The sequence below is a fragment of the Rousettus aegyptiacus genome, unplaced genomic scaffold (genome assembly GCF_014176215.1).
Source record: "Rousettus aegyptiacus isolate mRouAeg1 unplaced genomic scaffold, mRouAeg1.p scaffold_m13_p_17, whole genome shotgun sequence".
Classification (NCBI taxonomy): Eukaryota; Metazoa; Chordata; class Mammalia; order Chiroptera; family Pteropodidae; genus Rousettus; species Rousettus aegyptiacus.
The window spans coordinates 40,681,290-40,696,004 of NW_023416292.1; the positions used below are offsets into that span (position 1 = coordinate 40,681,290).

The 14,715-nt window shown below is 35.8% G+C and overlaps 1 long non-coding RNA gene across 3 annotated transcripts in view; it reads left to right on the forward strand.

Annotated features, from left to right (window-relative positions):
* LOC107501421 overlaps positions 1–14,248 on the forward strand; it is a 98,492-nt gene extending 84,244 nt beyond the window's left edge. For 2 of the 3 annotated variants that reach the window (XR_004955280.1, XR_004955282.1), the window contains exons 3-4: positions 1,080–1,177; positions 9,662–14,248. This is a non-coding gene — a long non-coding RNA (uncharacterized LOC107501421). The remainder of the gene's footprint in view (positions 1–1,079; positions 1,178–9,661) is intronic. The other variant, XR_004955281.1, reaches the window with a different exon arrangement.
* The last annotated feature ends 467 nt before the right edge of the window (positions 14,249–14,715 follow it).

A 14,715-nucleotide genomic window follows, 5' to 3' on the forward strand; every position in this document is an offset into this window, starting at 1 on the left:
TGTTAAGGATTATATAAGATAATATGTATGGTTCCTGAAGCCCAATAACTATTAAATAAATGTTAGCCATAGATTTCTAATATTATAAAACTAGTGCTTGGTAAATACAAAGCCTGAACAAAGAGTAGTCAGATGAATTATTATTTTATGGAGCAGGAGGCAACCTCTGTTGTAGCCTGAAAATACAAAGGATGTGGATAAAGTTATGGATAATTAAAATAGATTAATGAAGAGAAATAAAGATGTCTATATGTCTGATGTCTATTCTTGACTTTTGAGGTTGACACTGAGTGGCAGCCATGCTATTCCCTGTTCCTTTTCCTGTCCGTGACAAAACTGCAAGGTGCCTTCATGGTATCCATCTTCCTGTTTTCCATTCTTGTTGTCAGTTTTGTTTAGGTTACCATACTTCATCTCAACAGAAGTACTACACTTCCTAGCATTCCTGGCAGCCAGAGATGGCCAATGGGATAAAATTAGAATTTACTGGGTAAAACTTCAAATAAGGGTCTTTCAAAGAGGGAGAGACTCAGCTTGTATATACCTTTTACCCTTTGGTATTCACCTTTTACCTTCTCCAGATCATTAGCTCAGTGCTGGATGTAAAGTAGCCATCTTATGATAATGAGGTAACCATACAAAAAAAAAAAAAAAAAAAAAGCAAACAGAAGGATGGTAAACTGGGAGGCTGGAATTAGCCTGGCTCCCAAGTGGCACTGAAGAGTTGTCAAATTAGCCCTAGATTTCCTACTTGGAACCTCTTGTTAGGTATGTAAAACACGCCTAAATTTGTTTAAGCCACTGTTACATTTTTGGAGGAGATGAGGGATTGTTTCTATTATTCATGACTGAATGTATCCCCTAACCAATATACAGTTTCTGATGCTACTATCTATTAGAGATCCTTCATGGGCCTTTAGTGGTGACTTTTGTATTTTTAGGTGTTTAGGCAGTTGCCCACGTTACAAACCCTGTTTACTGACAATTAAAATGTCTGGTTCTGTTTCTGCTCCCAAATTCAGTCTTATCATCTTTTGTAGACTTTTTGTACCACATTTGACATTATTTTGAACCCACAGGTGTAAGCTCAGTGTAAGAGGATGGAAAAAGCCTTTCGTTCTAAGGAATTCTCAGCATGGCGATGGATATTCAGTGGATGCTCCAGGAATACACCTGGGTGAGGCTGCTGATGTCATTCATACCAGAAACGGTTTTCTGCCACAGCAATAGTGGCATCTATGTGTCATTTACATGTAGAATTTTAATTTTCTCACACCTGTTTATTTCCCATTTTCAAGAAGTCCTGCTTATCAAACCAGAAAATCAACTGATTTTAGCATAAATGAGTAAAAGCGTTTTTGTTTTCCATTATTTAAAAGAGAAACAATCCAAATAAATTTTTAAAATTCATACCTTTATTTTAGTTATTTTTTTAAAAAATGGATCTTTTATCTATAACTATGTGAAAAATTATTTTGGTCAATTTTCTGCAAAGATTTTCTCTTGCCACTCCTTTTTCTTTCTTTCATTCCTAAATGTAACTTGAGAGCTACATGGGAAAAATCTGTTTTTACATATATTTGATTGGAAGTCAAACACCGAGGGGAAAGCCTAGATATCGATTGCACAGCCATATTTTAAATTTGGACTCAAATAAAGCATCATAGATCAGGAATATAACCACTTTGTATAGATTGGCTTTTTGTCTCTGGGTACCATTCTTAATTATCCATCACTCCTGGAAAGGCTGTATCAGGAATTGTGAACCATCATCATGTCCCCCATCTCCTCAGCTTCTGTGCCAAAGCGTGCCAGCCAGCTCTTTCTTCTCTGAGTTCTTTACTAGAGCAGCATCCCTTAGGCATTTCTTATCACTTGAAAAACTGCAGTCAGCACTTTCCTGGAGTGGGAAGATCAGGATTCCATCCAAGGAATTGCAGGAAAAACCGAAATAGTTATGGGCAGAGAATCAGTACATATTGCATTTCTCCATATCAGCTGAAAAATTGTCACTGAACCCTCACATTTCCTTTTGGGCTAATCAGTAAGTTTTCTTTCAGAGCTCAATTTGTGTGTACACTGTGGATGTCTGACTTACCCTATTCTAATTACCCAAAGAGGTCTATTTAAGTAAAGTGTTACAGTGAAAATGCCGTAGTCTTAGAGACAAAAGACTCTGAGTCCAGCCTGTTCTTATCAACATGATTGTTGTGAGTGCTGACAATGAGACAATATGTGGGGGGTGGGGGTGGGTAGTACAATATGAAGTGCTATAGACACATAATTATACAATCTCATCACTGAAACAGAACTCACCAGCTTTCTCTATAGGCATGCCTCATAGAAGGGAAATAATTTACTTCCATGCCAGGTTCCTATAAGTACCACCTATGTTTGCCAGGCCAGGGCAGATCTCAAAATATCTCACCTTATAGTCATGAGGTGGCATAGTGATAAAGACTTAGACCGCGGGGTTCACATCCTGACTTCTTTGTTCACTAATCATGGAGTCTTGGGTTAGTTACTCAACCTTTCACGCCTTAGGTATCTCATATGCAGAACTGTGATATTAACTGTATCAATACTTAAGATTGATTTAATAAATTATATAAGACAAGCCTTGTAAAAGTGGTTAGTATACAGTAAATTATGAAATTAACTATTATTAATTTGTTATTACCATAGACAAAAGAAAATCATGTGATACTGAGAGGATGCCTAACATTTTATTTTTCTTCCCTATGAAAGCAGTTTTCCAGAGGGCCTGGGGTACTTTCTCTAAGAGCTCATGCCAACACTGGCTGCTGGATAGATGTTTTTTGTTTTGTTTTGTTTTGTTTTATGTTTTTTTTTCTGTTGTTGTTGTAGTTGTTGTTTTGCTTTTTTTTTTTTTTTAACCTGCCCTCTTTTTTTTTTTGCCATTTAGCTTGAGGACATTTTAATTTGAATTCAGCCTCTTGGCCTCTACCTTCTCCTCATTCCACATTCTAACAGAAATGAAGAATGATGAATATTTTACAGATATTATGACTATATTTTCTGCCCAGTGTCTGACATTTTATGGTTTTATTTATGTATTTATTTATATGAATAATCTTAGAGAAATAATAAAACCACATTTAATTATACATTTATTTAACTTTAATTTTTGAGAAAAAGATAAAAAGATATGAACTATATTCTGTTTTGAAAATCTCGTATATGTGGTCATAATACTCATGAATTTATGAATTAGATGGATGACATTAACCTCATTAAGTTTTCATAAGCTACAGTTTAAAACACTTTATTTCCTACAAAGTGACCAAGGAAATAGTTATTAGATCATAAAGCTCACCACCACTGAAAACACAGGTTGGAAAATCAGGTAAGAGAATTGAAAGACTAATTTCAGGGAATCTATTATTGTGGGAATTTTTTTTTTTGTGGGAATTTTTTAATGCACTTGTTGAAGGCCTATGTTTATTTTATGTGAATCTATTAATAGAGATGCTATTGAGAACCTGACTCAGATGGGCACAATTGGAATTTTAGGACCAAAGAGATTTGGGAAGGGTGGAAGTTAATAAGGAAATGTATGTATTTCATTGATAGATTTGCTCATATATGAACTTGGAATGAGCTAATAGGAGATGGCTCACGTCTACATACCTTCATTTTTACTATACTTATAAGTATATACCTTGCTGGGATGTCTAGTCCATCAACAAGTGCCACACACAGGACCTCCCAGGTATTCCATTCACCTGTCCTCTGTTTCAGGATATTATCTTAATTATTTTGGGGATCTCCATTTCCTTATTGCCTCCTCACTCATTAACCTGTTTCATCCCTCTGTTGAGCTCTTCCACATATACTCTAGAAAGGCTGTTCCCTACAAGGCCTTTGAAACCTCTAGTATGGCAAATCCCATGGGCACTGTTCAGTTACCTCCATACTTGATTTTTCTGTAACATTTGATACTATTCCTTCAAGTTTCTCACCATTAGATATTTTTTTGTAGGATCCTCCTCTTACATTTAACTCCTGAATGTTGATATCTCTATACTTAAATCTTTGATCTTCTCATTTTATAAATATTCCTCAGGTATATAATAGATATTCTCTTACATGTCAATGACACACATACACATATATTTTTTTAAATAATCTTTTTTAGTTTTCAATAACTGTTGATATACAATATAGTGATTAGACAAATATGTAGCTTACAAAATGATCACTGCAATAAATCCAGTACCCATCTGACACCATCCCTAGATTACAATGTAGTTAAAACAATATATTTCTTATGCTGAACTTCATCTCATGACTATTTTGTAACTACCAATTTGTACTTCTTAATCCCCTCCCCTTTTTCACAAATCTCCCAACCCTCATCCCTTCTGGCAACCATCCAAATATTCTCTGTATCTATGAGTTCTTTTTCATTTGGTGGTTTATTTTTTGTTTTTCAGATTCTGCATATAAGCGAAACCATAAGGTATTTGTCTTTCTCTGCCTGACTTATTCTACTCAGCACATGTTGCAAATGGCCACCTGTTTATCCATTTATCCATTGACGGAAACCCAAAGTGGCTTCCATATTTTGGATATTGTAAAGAATGCTGCAATGAACATATGGATACACATGTCCCTTTGAAATAGCAGTTTGGGTTTCTTCAGATAAAAGTGAGATTATTGGGTCCTTCTTTGTCTCTTATTATGGTTTTTGTTTTAAAGTCTACTTTGTCTAATATAAGTATTGCCACTCCAACTTTTTTTCATTTCCATTTTTATGAAATATCTTTTTCCATCCCTTTACTTTCAGTCTGTGTGTGTCTTTCAATCTGAAATGGGTCTCTTGTAGGCAGGGTCTTTTCTTACCATTTCAGCCATCCTGTGTTTTTTGATTGAAGCATTTAATTCATTTATGTTTGAAGTAATTATTAATAGATATGTAGTTTTTGCCATTTTAGTATTCATATTTTTGATCTCCCCCCTTTTTCCTTCCTAAAGAAGTCCCTTTAACATTTTGTAATATTGATTTGGTGTTGAAGAATTTCTTTAGCTTTTTCTTGTCTGGGAAGTTCTTTATCTATCCTTCAATTCTAAATGATACTTTTGCTGGGTAAAGTAACATTGGTTATAGATCCTTACTTTTCATCACCTTGAATATTTCATGCCAGTCTTTTTTGGCCTGAAAAGTTACTGTTGAGAAATCAGCTGACAGTCTTATGGGAGTAACTAACTGCTTTTCTCTTGCTGCTCCTAAGATCCTCTCTTTGTCTTTAACCCTTGGTATTTTAATTATGATGTGTCTTGGTGTGGGAAGTTTTCAGTCATTATTTCTTGAAATAGGTATCCAATTCTTTGTTCTCACTCTTCTTCTGATACCTCTATGATGCAAATATTGGTACACTTGATGTCCCACAGGTCTCTTAAACTATCTTCATTCTTTTCTTTTTTTCTTGTTACTGTTTGATTGGGTATTTTCTGCTACCTTATCTTTTAAATTGCTGATTCGATCCTCTGCTTCATCTAATCTGTTGATTTCCTCTAATGTATTCTTCTTTTCAGTTATTGCATTCTTCATTTCTGACTGGTTCTTTTTTATGTTTTTGGTTTTTATTTTTATGTTTTCTATCTCTTCGTCGACATTATCACTGAGATCATTGAGCATTCTTATAACAAGTGTCTTGAACTCTGCATCTGGGAGATTGCTTATCTTCATTTTGTTTAATTCTTTTTCTGGAGCTTTGTTCTGTTGTTTCATTTGGGATATGTTTCTTCATGTTCCCATTTTGGCTGCCTCCCTGTGTTTCTGTCTATGTGTTAGGTGGGGCTGCTATGTCTTCTGGTCTTAATAGAGTGGCCTTATTTAGTAGGCATCTTATGGGACACAATAGCATAGTCTCCCTGGTCACCTAGCTGGGTGCTCCAGGTGTGTCTCTTATTGGGCTGTTTAGCCCTCCTGTTGTAGTTGAGCCTTGATTGCTATTTGCATGTCAGTGGGAGGGACTGACCCTCAAGCTATGAGGACTGCCCATGACTACAGTGGAGGAGCAGTTGTGCAGGTACTGACCCTATAGAACAAGATTTGCTTTAGCAGGGATTGGTGTCTGCCCTGTCTGCCTTTTAGGTGTGTCATTCCCAAAGGCAGGCAAATGATGCTCTAGAATAGGCAGGGTCTCAGGGAATCACCTGGGCAGAGAGACCAGTGTTAGCCTGGTTGATGGAGATTTATATGGCAACTGCCTGTGTCTGAAGTGGGTAGGGGGTGGGCTCAACAAAGGAACAATGCCCTCTGCTAGCAACCCCTTACTCTGAAGCCTGGCAATTCAGTTCTTCTCTGTATGTCCCTGTTTCCTTTCAACCAGTGCTTGAGCTCAGAACAGGTGAGTCCTTGAGTGAGTAAATCTGTGCATGGGCCCTTTAAGAGGAATGCCTGGGACTCCAGCAGCCCACTGTCTCACTCAGTCACAATCTCTGCTGGTTTTCACAGCCAGAAGTTATGGGGACTTCTCTCCCTGGCATTGGAGCCCTGGGCTTGAGAACCTAGTTTGGGGCTGGGAACCCTCACCTCTCAGGGGGTCCTTTGCAGCCAGAGATATTTCTTTGGATTCTAAACCACCACATGTGGGTGTGGGACCAGCCTTTCAGCTCCTCCTCTCCAGTCTTGAGGTGGCTTCTTCTGTACATCTTTAGTTATAGGACTTCTGTTCAGCCAGACTTCAGGTGATTCCTAATTATGTAGTTATTCTGTAGTTTAGTTGTAATTTGATGTGATTGTAAGGGGAGGCAAGCACAGCATTTACCTACTCCTCCATCTTGACTGAATTCCTACATATAAATCTGTAGTTGGTGTCTTTTTCCTAGTTTCTAAGCCCATGTTCTCATTACCTATTACATTATTCTTTTTAGATATCCAGAAGCTAATTTAATTGTGCTAGGTTTAAAATATAATAATTTTCTACTCAAATTTTCTGCTTCTCAGAATTTTAAAAATATATTGCTTAATAATAATATAGTTCATCCAATATCCTGTTAAAAAATTCTAAATATTACTTTTGAATTTCCTTCTGATCATTAACTACTTCCTTTGTTTTTGCCCATATCCAGTCTTGCCCTCCCCCTATTTATCTTTGTTGGAAGTCCACAAACCATATCCAGCTTCAATGATTTTCTAGGAGGACTTGCATGACTTAGCATATAGTTGTACTCACAGCTAAGATTTATTACAGTGAAGTGATAGAAAGAAAAATTAGCAAAGGGAAAAGACATAGACATGAAGTAAAGTCAAGAGGAAACTAGGCAAAGCTTCACAGAGTTTTTTCCTGAACACTCACAGGACATATTAAATTTCTTCAGCATTGAATTCTAACAACATATGTAAAATGTTATCTGCTAGACGAGCTCATTAGAAACTCAGTGCATATTGTTTTTATTGGTGACTGGTCATATAGCACATTCCAAAATTCTAGATTCCAAGAAGGAAAGAAGGATTTATGTTCAACATAAACTACATTGTTTATATAAACAGTTTAGGCATAATGAGCCATTTAATAAGTTAGGGAATTTTGGGAACCATTCTGAAATCAAAGTTTTTAGACACCGGCCGAAGGACAACCTTGCAAGTAGGCCTTTCTAAGAATCCCAATCTCAGTCCTGCTATGTAAATTCTCTTTTGTACATTATCAGTCACACTGAATATTTTTCAAAGAAACATATTAATTCTCTGGTTAAACTTTTTTTGGGGGTCTCCATTAACTTATTCTTAAGTCCAACTTTCCATTTAATGATGTATCTAACCCAAAGTTCTATAAAAGAGCCTAGCACATTGTAAGGCACTGAATACATTATGTAAATGATGCAAAAATATACAAAAATCTTTCCTGATTTTGTCATGTTCTGTATTTTCCAATGTCATCTCTCATCCCTCTCCAAAGCATCCTTTATATTCAGATATTCCAATCTTTTCTCTTCCCATGTTTTTCCACAGGTTCAGCTCTTTGTGATCGAAATATCTTCTTTCTGGAGTAGTCTACCAGGCAAAGTCAAGCCTCAGCTGAAGGATTAGCTTCTACCCTCTTATGCCCCATTATGTACTCCAGGCAGAGTCTGTATGCTACCTGTACATGCAATGAAAATGAAGAGGTGTTTTTATATGGAAGGCCAATTGGTCACTTAGATTGCCATGGGGTAGTATTTATTTATTTGCCTGGTGACCTTACCATAGTCCAGGCTTAGACTCTTAGCTTTGTGTGCTGAGACTCTACCATTCGCTATGTTTCAGTTAATAAGAATGATTTGTCTATAAAGATGCTAACTCATACTAAGAGACCTCAGAGAGGCCGTTTTGTCAATTTAAAATGAGAAACATCTGCGCAACTGACTTGACATGCACATTTGTATAAGTACATTTGCTCCCTGTTGATAAGTTACAACAAAAAACAAATTATCAGGGAGAAGCTTGATAAGCATGGAACCAAAAAAAGGTGATTTATATACATTGTATAATTTCAATACTTTATTGCATTAGACTACCTTAATGGATATGACAATCTCAGCAAAAGGGACATATCTTCAGACAGAGTGGATGAATAAGCCTGTAAGCCTGATAAAACTTTCCCCTGAGTAGTATTTGGACAAAAACTACCAGCATTTATCTCTTTTTCTCTCTATATTTAAATAGCTGACCTGTCCCTTGTCTAAGCAGCACATTATTTCTGATTTTATTGTAAGATTACAGTCTAAATTTTACTGGCCTGGAGTCCAGTCTATTTCTTTAAATAGAATTTGCAAGTCTCTGCTTCGATAGATTAAGTATTGATTTCTGAGAGTAAAAATCAGTTATTTTTCTTATTCCTGTTTTGTTTTTGAGTTGAATAAAAGACCTTGCATTGTAATTGCTTATTTATTTTACACATTTGACTTACCCAGAAACTTCTGATCTTCTAAGGATTAATTCTAGTGTCCCAATACCTAGCCCCAAATTGGATCACAGAAAAATATGTTGCATAAATGGAATTAAGTTAACAATTTTCTTTGTCAGTCAAGTGATGTTCATTTTCATTAATATTTTTAATTACTTTAAGTAAAAGTGTTATTTTGAAATCTGTAGTAATTTTAACATTTTAGAATTTGTGTTTTTTTGTGTTCTGCAATTCAAATCTCTTTTAGGAAAGTGATATTCAAACAATTAATGTATTGATACAGGGAAAAAGAAAATGTAATTAAAACCAAGATTATTAGCTTATAATTTATTACATTAAAATACATATATGTTGAAATTATATAATATATCGTGATGAATAATATTTAATTTATCAACAGTATAGCACTATTTAATACTTAAATTTGAAACCACTTGGTGTGTGTGATATCAGTGGGACCCTTACTTTGAATTATTTTGATCACCAAGGTTTCTGAAGGCCAGAAACATTTTTTGGCAAAGGAGGTAGATTGATTATTCTAAACAGAAGTCATAATATTTATAAAGTTTAAGTGGTTTATCTGTAACATTATTCTTGAATGTTCATATATTTAAGTCTGTGTTTTGCAACTAGTTTATCTTGCAGTTTATACTAAAATGTTAGAGCTTGTTAAGTATTCATGAGGTCCCTGTGTGTTTTATGATGATCTTGTTTTAATAGTCACAGCAGCCATTTTACTACTACAGGTGCAATACACCAGAGGGCTAAGAAGTATCATATATATTGACATCATCTGCCTGACCATCTACAAATTATTGGACTAAGTAAAAATGGAAATGGACAATCAAAACATCTGCTTACTGTTGGGGCATATAAAAAAGTAAATAGCGGGCTTACAAGTTTAATTGAATGTGTGTTAAAACTTAATATATCTGAAAGTAAAGGGTAATCACCATTGAATAAATTGTTGAGGTATTTTAGGAGAAATAAGGGAGAGGGGGTGAGAGGCGATATAAGAACTTAAATAAACCTCCTTTTTACTTTTACTCTTTTCTTTTCCTCTTATATAGTGCTGAGACCTGTATTGAATTTATGAGTTTCAAAGGAAGGATCAATTGCTAAGCACGACGCTATAAATACTATTTCTAAATATAACTGTTCAAATCTATAGAGGAATGGTGAAATGAGTATTTCCTCTTCACCTGCCTGTCTAAACTGGGATTAATGGTGCCTGCTTCTTCTCTACCTGGTAGATAAAACAGTCCTATAAACTTCCACTTTTCCAACCCTATTCATATGAATGGAAATTAGTGAAGGATAAAGCATTGATAGATTTATATTGCTGCCAGGGTCATGGGTCATTCCTTTTGCTGAACCTGATGGTTCTACCCCATGACAAAGGGTCTGGGTCAAAATTTATGACAAACGGTAAAAAAGGGAGAAATAGTTGCTAATGGAAAAAAAGTCAGCAAATGAAGAAAACTTAAATAGAAGGTTAACATTATCTTGCTACTTTATGAGAGACTGAGAGCAAGAGAATATTATCTCTTAGCTGTATTTACACATGTACACAAGGCAGATTACATAATTTACAGAGTCCAAGGCAAATTCAAATGCGGAGCCCCTTGTTAAAAAATAATTAGGAATTTCAAGTCAGCCAAGCATTAAACCAAATGTGAGTTCCTTCTAAGCCCTGGGCCCTCTGTTACTGCACAGGTCACAAGCTCACGAAACTGGTGCTGAATCCCATAAGAATTAAGCTCTTTGCCTACACTCCTTTATTTTATGCTGAAGGTCCTAGATGGGTCCTAGTATATTTAAGAAGCATTCATATGGAGTCAGCTTTGTGACACATCTCAATGACATTTATTAAGGCCTTGTGGATGAGCACTTGGAATAATTTTAATGTTGCTTTGTCTTTCATTTTCTATTTTACAGGTTATGCATAACATTTTACAGTGGGCTCTCTTCAGAAGGTAATATGTATTGAATTGTTCCCTCCTGAATGGATGCAAAAGACTTTGTTCTACCATAAAGCTATGGGCACCGTGTAACTGTCAACCTAAGTGATAAAGGTGCCTGGAATTAGTGGACAAAAAATATGTTTTATTGTGTTCTGCCATGGCTAGAGACATGTTTTGGTAAGTGTGGATAGATGGTCAAGGTAAAGAAAATTTAACCAGTGGTAATCAATGTTAGTTTAACAGTTAGTCAAGTGACTCATATACATGATATGATAGCCCTGATATTCCCCTAGGACACCTATGGGAAGCTTGATGGCATGCTCAAACCAAAGTGTATTTGGGGATAGCTAGTAATCATGTGACACTATCCTGGGTAATCCAACATTTTGGAGTCATGTACATACTTAAATTGTGCTCTCAGTTCTCAATGACGATGAAATATTTAGTAGAAAACCCAAAAATGGCCAAAACATTCTAAAAGAAATTGGGAGAAATTGTTACAGGTCCATGTCCTCGGACAAGTCACATGTACCTTTAATGAAGAGAGATGTACTGAGGAAAACAATTTATTTGCCATATCGGGTGCTTCGAAGTGATGCTCTTTCAGAAGGAAGGAAAATGATGGCAATTGATCTTACACAGATAACACAGCTTTAGAAAAATGGATAAAACAAATTTTCAGGTCAGACGACTTGCTTGGTTAAATATGCATACTTAACCAAGAGGGGCTATTACATATGTTTCTCCAGAAGCAGAAGTAGCTTAAGGAAAATGTCCTAGGATCTTGGCATCTGAAACCAAGGAAAAAACTTGTAGGATACTTATGGTATCCCTAACTGCCAAGGCTTCCCACACAAACAAAATTGAGACGAGTTAGTCAAGGTTCTCCAGAGAATAAGGACTATGTACATGGAATTGGCTCACATGATTATAGAGACTGACAAGTCCCAAGATCTGCAGCTGGCAATTTGGAGAGCCAGTGGTGTGGTTCCAGTCTGAAAGTCAGCAGCTGAGACCCAGGAGGAGTTCACGATTCAGCCCAAAGGCAGGAAAAAAACAGTTGTCACAGCTTGAAGGTATTTAAACAGGAGGTGTTCCCTCTTAGTTAGAGAGTGATCAGCTTTTTTATGTTATTCAGGCCTTCAGCAGATTAGACGAGGCCCTCTCACACACTAGGGAGGGCAGTCTGCTTTGCTCCGTCTGTAGATTCAGATGCTGATCTCATCCAGAATAATACTTGAGACACGCCAAGAATAACATTTTGCCAAATGTCTGGGTACCTCATGGCACAGTTGAGTTGCCACATAAAATTAACCATCACACCAGGCTTATTACCCAAATAGAGCAATTAGTTGGGATTGGAAACCTATTAAACATGACTAAGATTTTACCAGTGGGGAAAGATAGGCATTATATAAATGTAAAGCTCATTGGGACTCCATGTCAGTACAACATTATAATATAAAAAAGGGCATATAGTTCTTTTCATGAGAGACTTGGAATTCAGAATTAACTGAGATTGGATTTGTGATTTATACTCTAATCCATGATGACAAGTGTGTAAGGACTCATTTTGTTGAGAAGGCTGAGAAAATGCTACTGTAATTCTAACTGGTTTATTTTGTAAGGATCTTAGACTAACCCATAATGTAGCTTTATTTTGGCATTATACTGGCATAATTGCTAAAGTTAATTTGATTTTACTGTTATGACAACATCTGTGATCAAATTTATTGAGAGAGTGAATTAAAACCCCCACAAGCTGTTCTTCTAATGAAAGTCAATTGGCTGAGAAAGAACAGATTTTGTTAATAATTAATTAACTGTTACCTTAAATCAGCCTAGTGATACTTTTCATAAGGTTCATATTTAGTGGTGGAAAGAGATGAAAGAATTGTTAGGTTTGTATATGATTATGAATAAGTTGGAATACCCGGTGAAGTGAAATGTTTCTTTAAAACAATACCTACTCCTTATTGGAAGATACAAATAATTAGTATTTTGGTATGTATCTTTCAACTTCTTTTGTTCTATAAATGTTGAATGATGCAGAAAGAATAGTGATGAGTAGTTTGTTATTCAGAATGCTTAACCAAGGGTTAGGGGCTTGGACTATGTAAGTACAGGTCTAATCTCAGTTGCTATGTTTCAACCCTGTGGTCATTTTTGAGACAACAGGGTATGGTGCTGATTCTTGGCCAAACTCTATTGAAATGTGTTTACTAGTGATTGTAAGACATCAGAGAGCAGCCTTAGCAGTTTATCAACATTGGTTTTAGAAAATGTAGACTGGTGGTTTGCACCTGGTTTCAGTTACGTTCTTTGGTTTCTACAGTTGGGAATGGTCTTTAAACCTGCTTTTGGTCATGTGATCAGAGGGGTATTAAAGTCCTTCTTAAGATGAGACTATGGCTCTGCTGAGACCAAGACATCTCACGCAATCTTGGTGATTCGTGATTCAAAGATGAAGTGTGTTCTACGAGACTGAAAAAACCCTGGGAGCTACAACCAGAAGTTTCAGGCCTCTGATGCCCACCTATGCTTTGTCTCTCCTATTGCGCCCCATCCTGTGAAGTACTAGGGGTCCTTTCAATGATCAAACATGGTGTAATTGCTGCTTTATTGTTTTTTCCAGAACAATTTGAGTAAATGGCGGAGATGTTTCCTCTTTATCTGTAAATATTTTAGTGTGTATTTCCTAAAAAAAGAGAAATATTTCTCCTCCATAACCACAGTGCAATGATCAAAATCAAGAAATTAACACTAATAGGTATATACATTATGCAATAAAATGTGATTATATTATACATTATATGATCTATAAACTTCAAAGATTTGTCTTTATACAGCCTTTATTCAGACTTTATATAAGTGATGTCCCATCTAGCCAAAGAGAAACTGAGGCTATATGTTATATTTAGTGATCACATGTCTTAAATCTTATTTAATTTGAAACTGAGTCTTTGTCTTTCGTGATATTGATATTATTGAAGAATTAGGCCAGTTATTTAGTAGAGTATTTCTCAATTCAGGTTTGTTTGATATTTCCTCAGGATTAGATTCAGTTTATGCATTTTTGATGGAAATACCATAGTTGTGATGCTGAATTCTTAGCGTATTATATCAGGAGGCACATACTATCAATTAGTCTTATTGGAGATAATAACTTTGACCATTTGGTTAACGTGGTACCTGGCAATTTATTTCCCTGTAGAGTTACTATTTTGTCCTTTGTAATTAATATGTATCCTGTGGGTAAGTACTTTGACACTCTGTACATGTTCTGGGCATCTGTTCCCCAAAATTGAAAACATTTATCCGAAAAGATATATGTACCCCATTGTTCATCGTGATATTATTCACAGTGACCAAGACATGGAAACAATGACATGTCCTTCAATAGATGATTGGATAGAGATGTGGTACATGTATACAATGGAATATTACTCAGCTCTAAGAAAAGAAAAAATACTTCCATTTGTGACAACATAGACTGATCTTGAGATAAATGAAGTAAGTGAAGTAAGTCAAGTAATGAAGTGAAGTAAGTCAGATGGAAGGCATGATAACCATATGCTTTCACTCACATGTGATATATAAAACTTAAAGCAACAAATGAACAAGACAAATGAACAAAAACTCATAGACCGGAGAGAAAGGGGGGAGGGGGAAGGCAGATAAAGTAAGGGGGTCAAATATATGATGAGGGAAGGAGATCTGACTTTGGGTGGTGAACACACACCGCAATATACAGATGACATATTACTGAATTATACATTTGAAACCTATATAATTTTATTAACCAATGTCACGCTAATAAATATAATAAAAATATA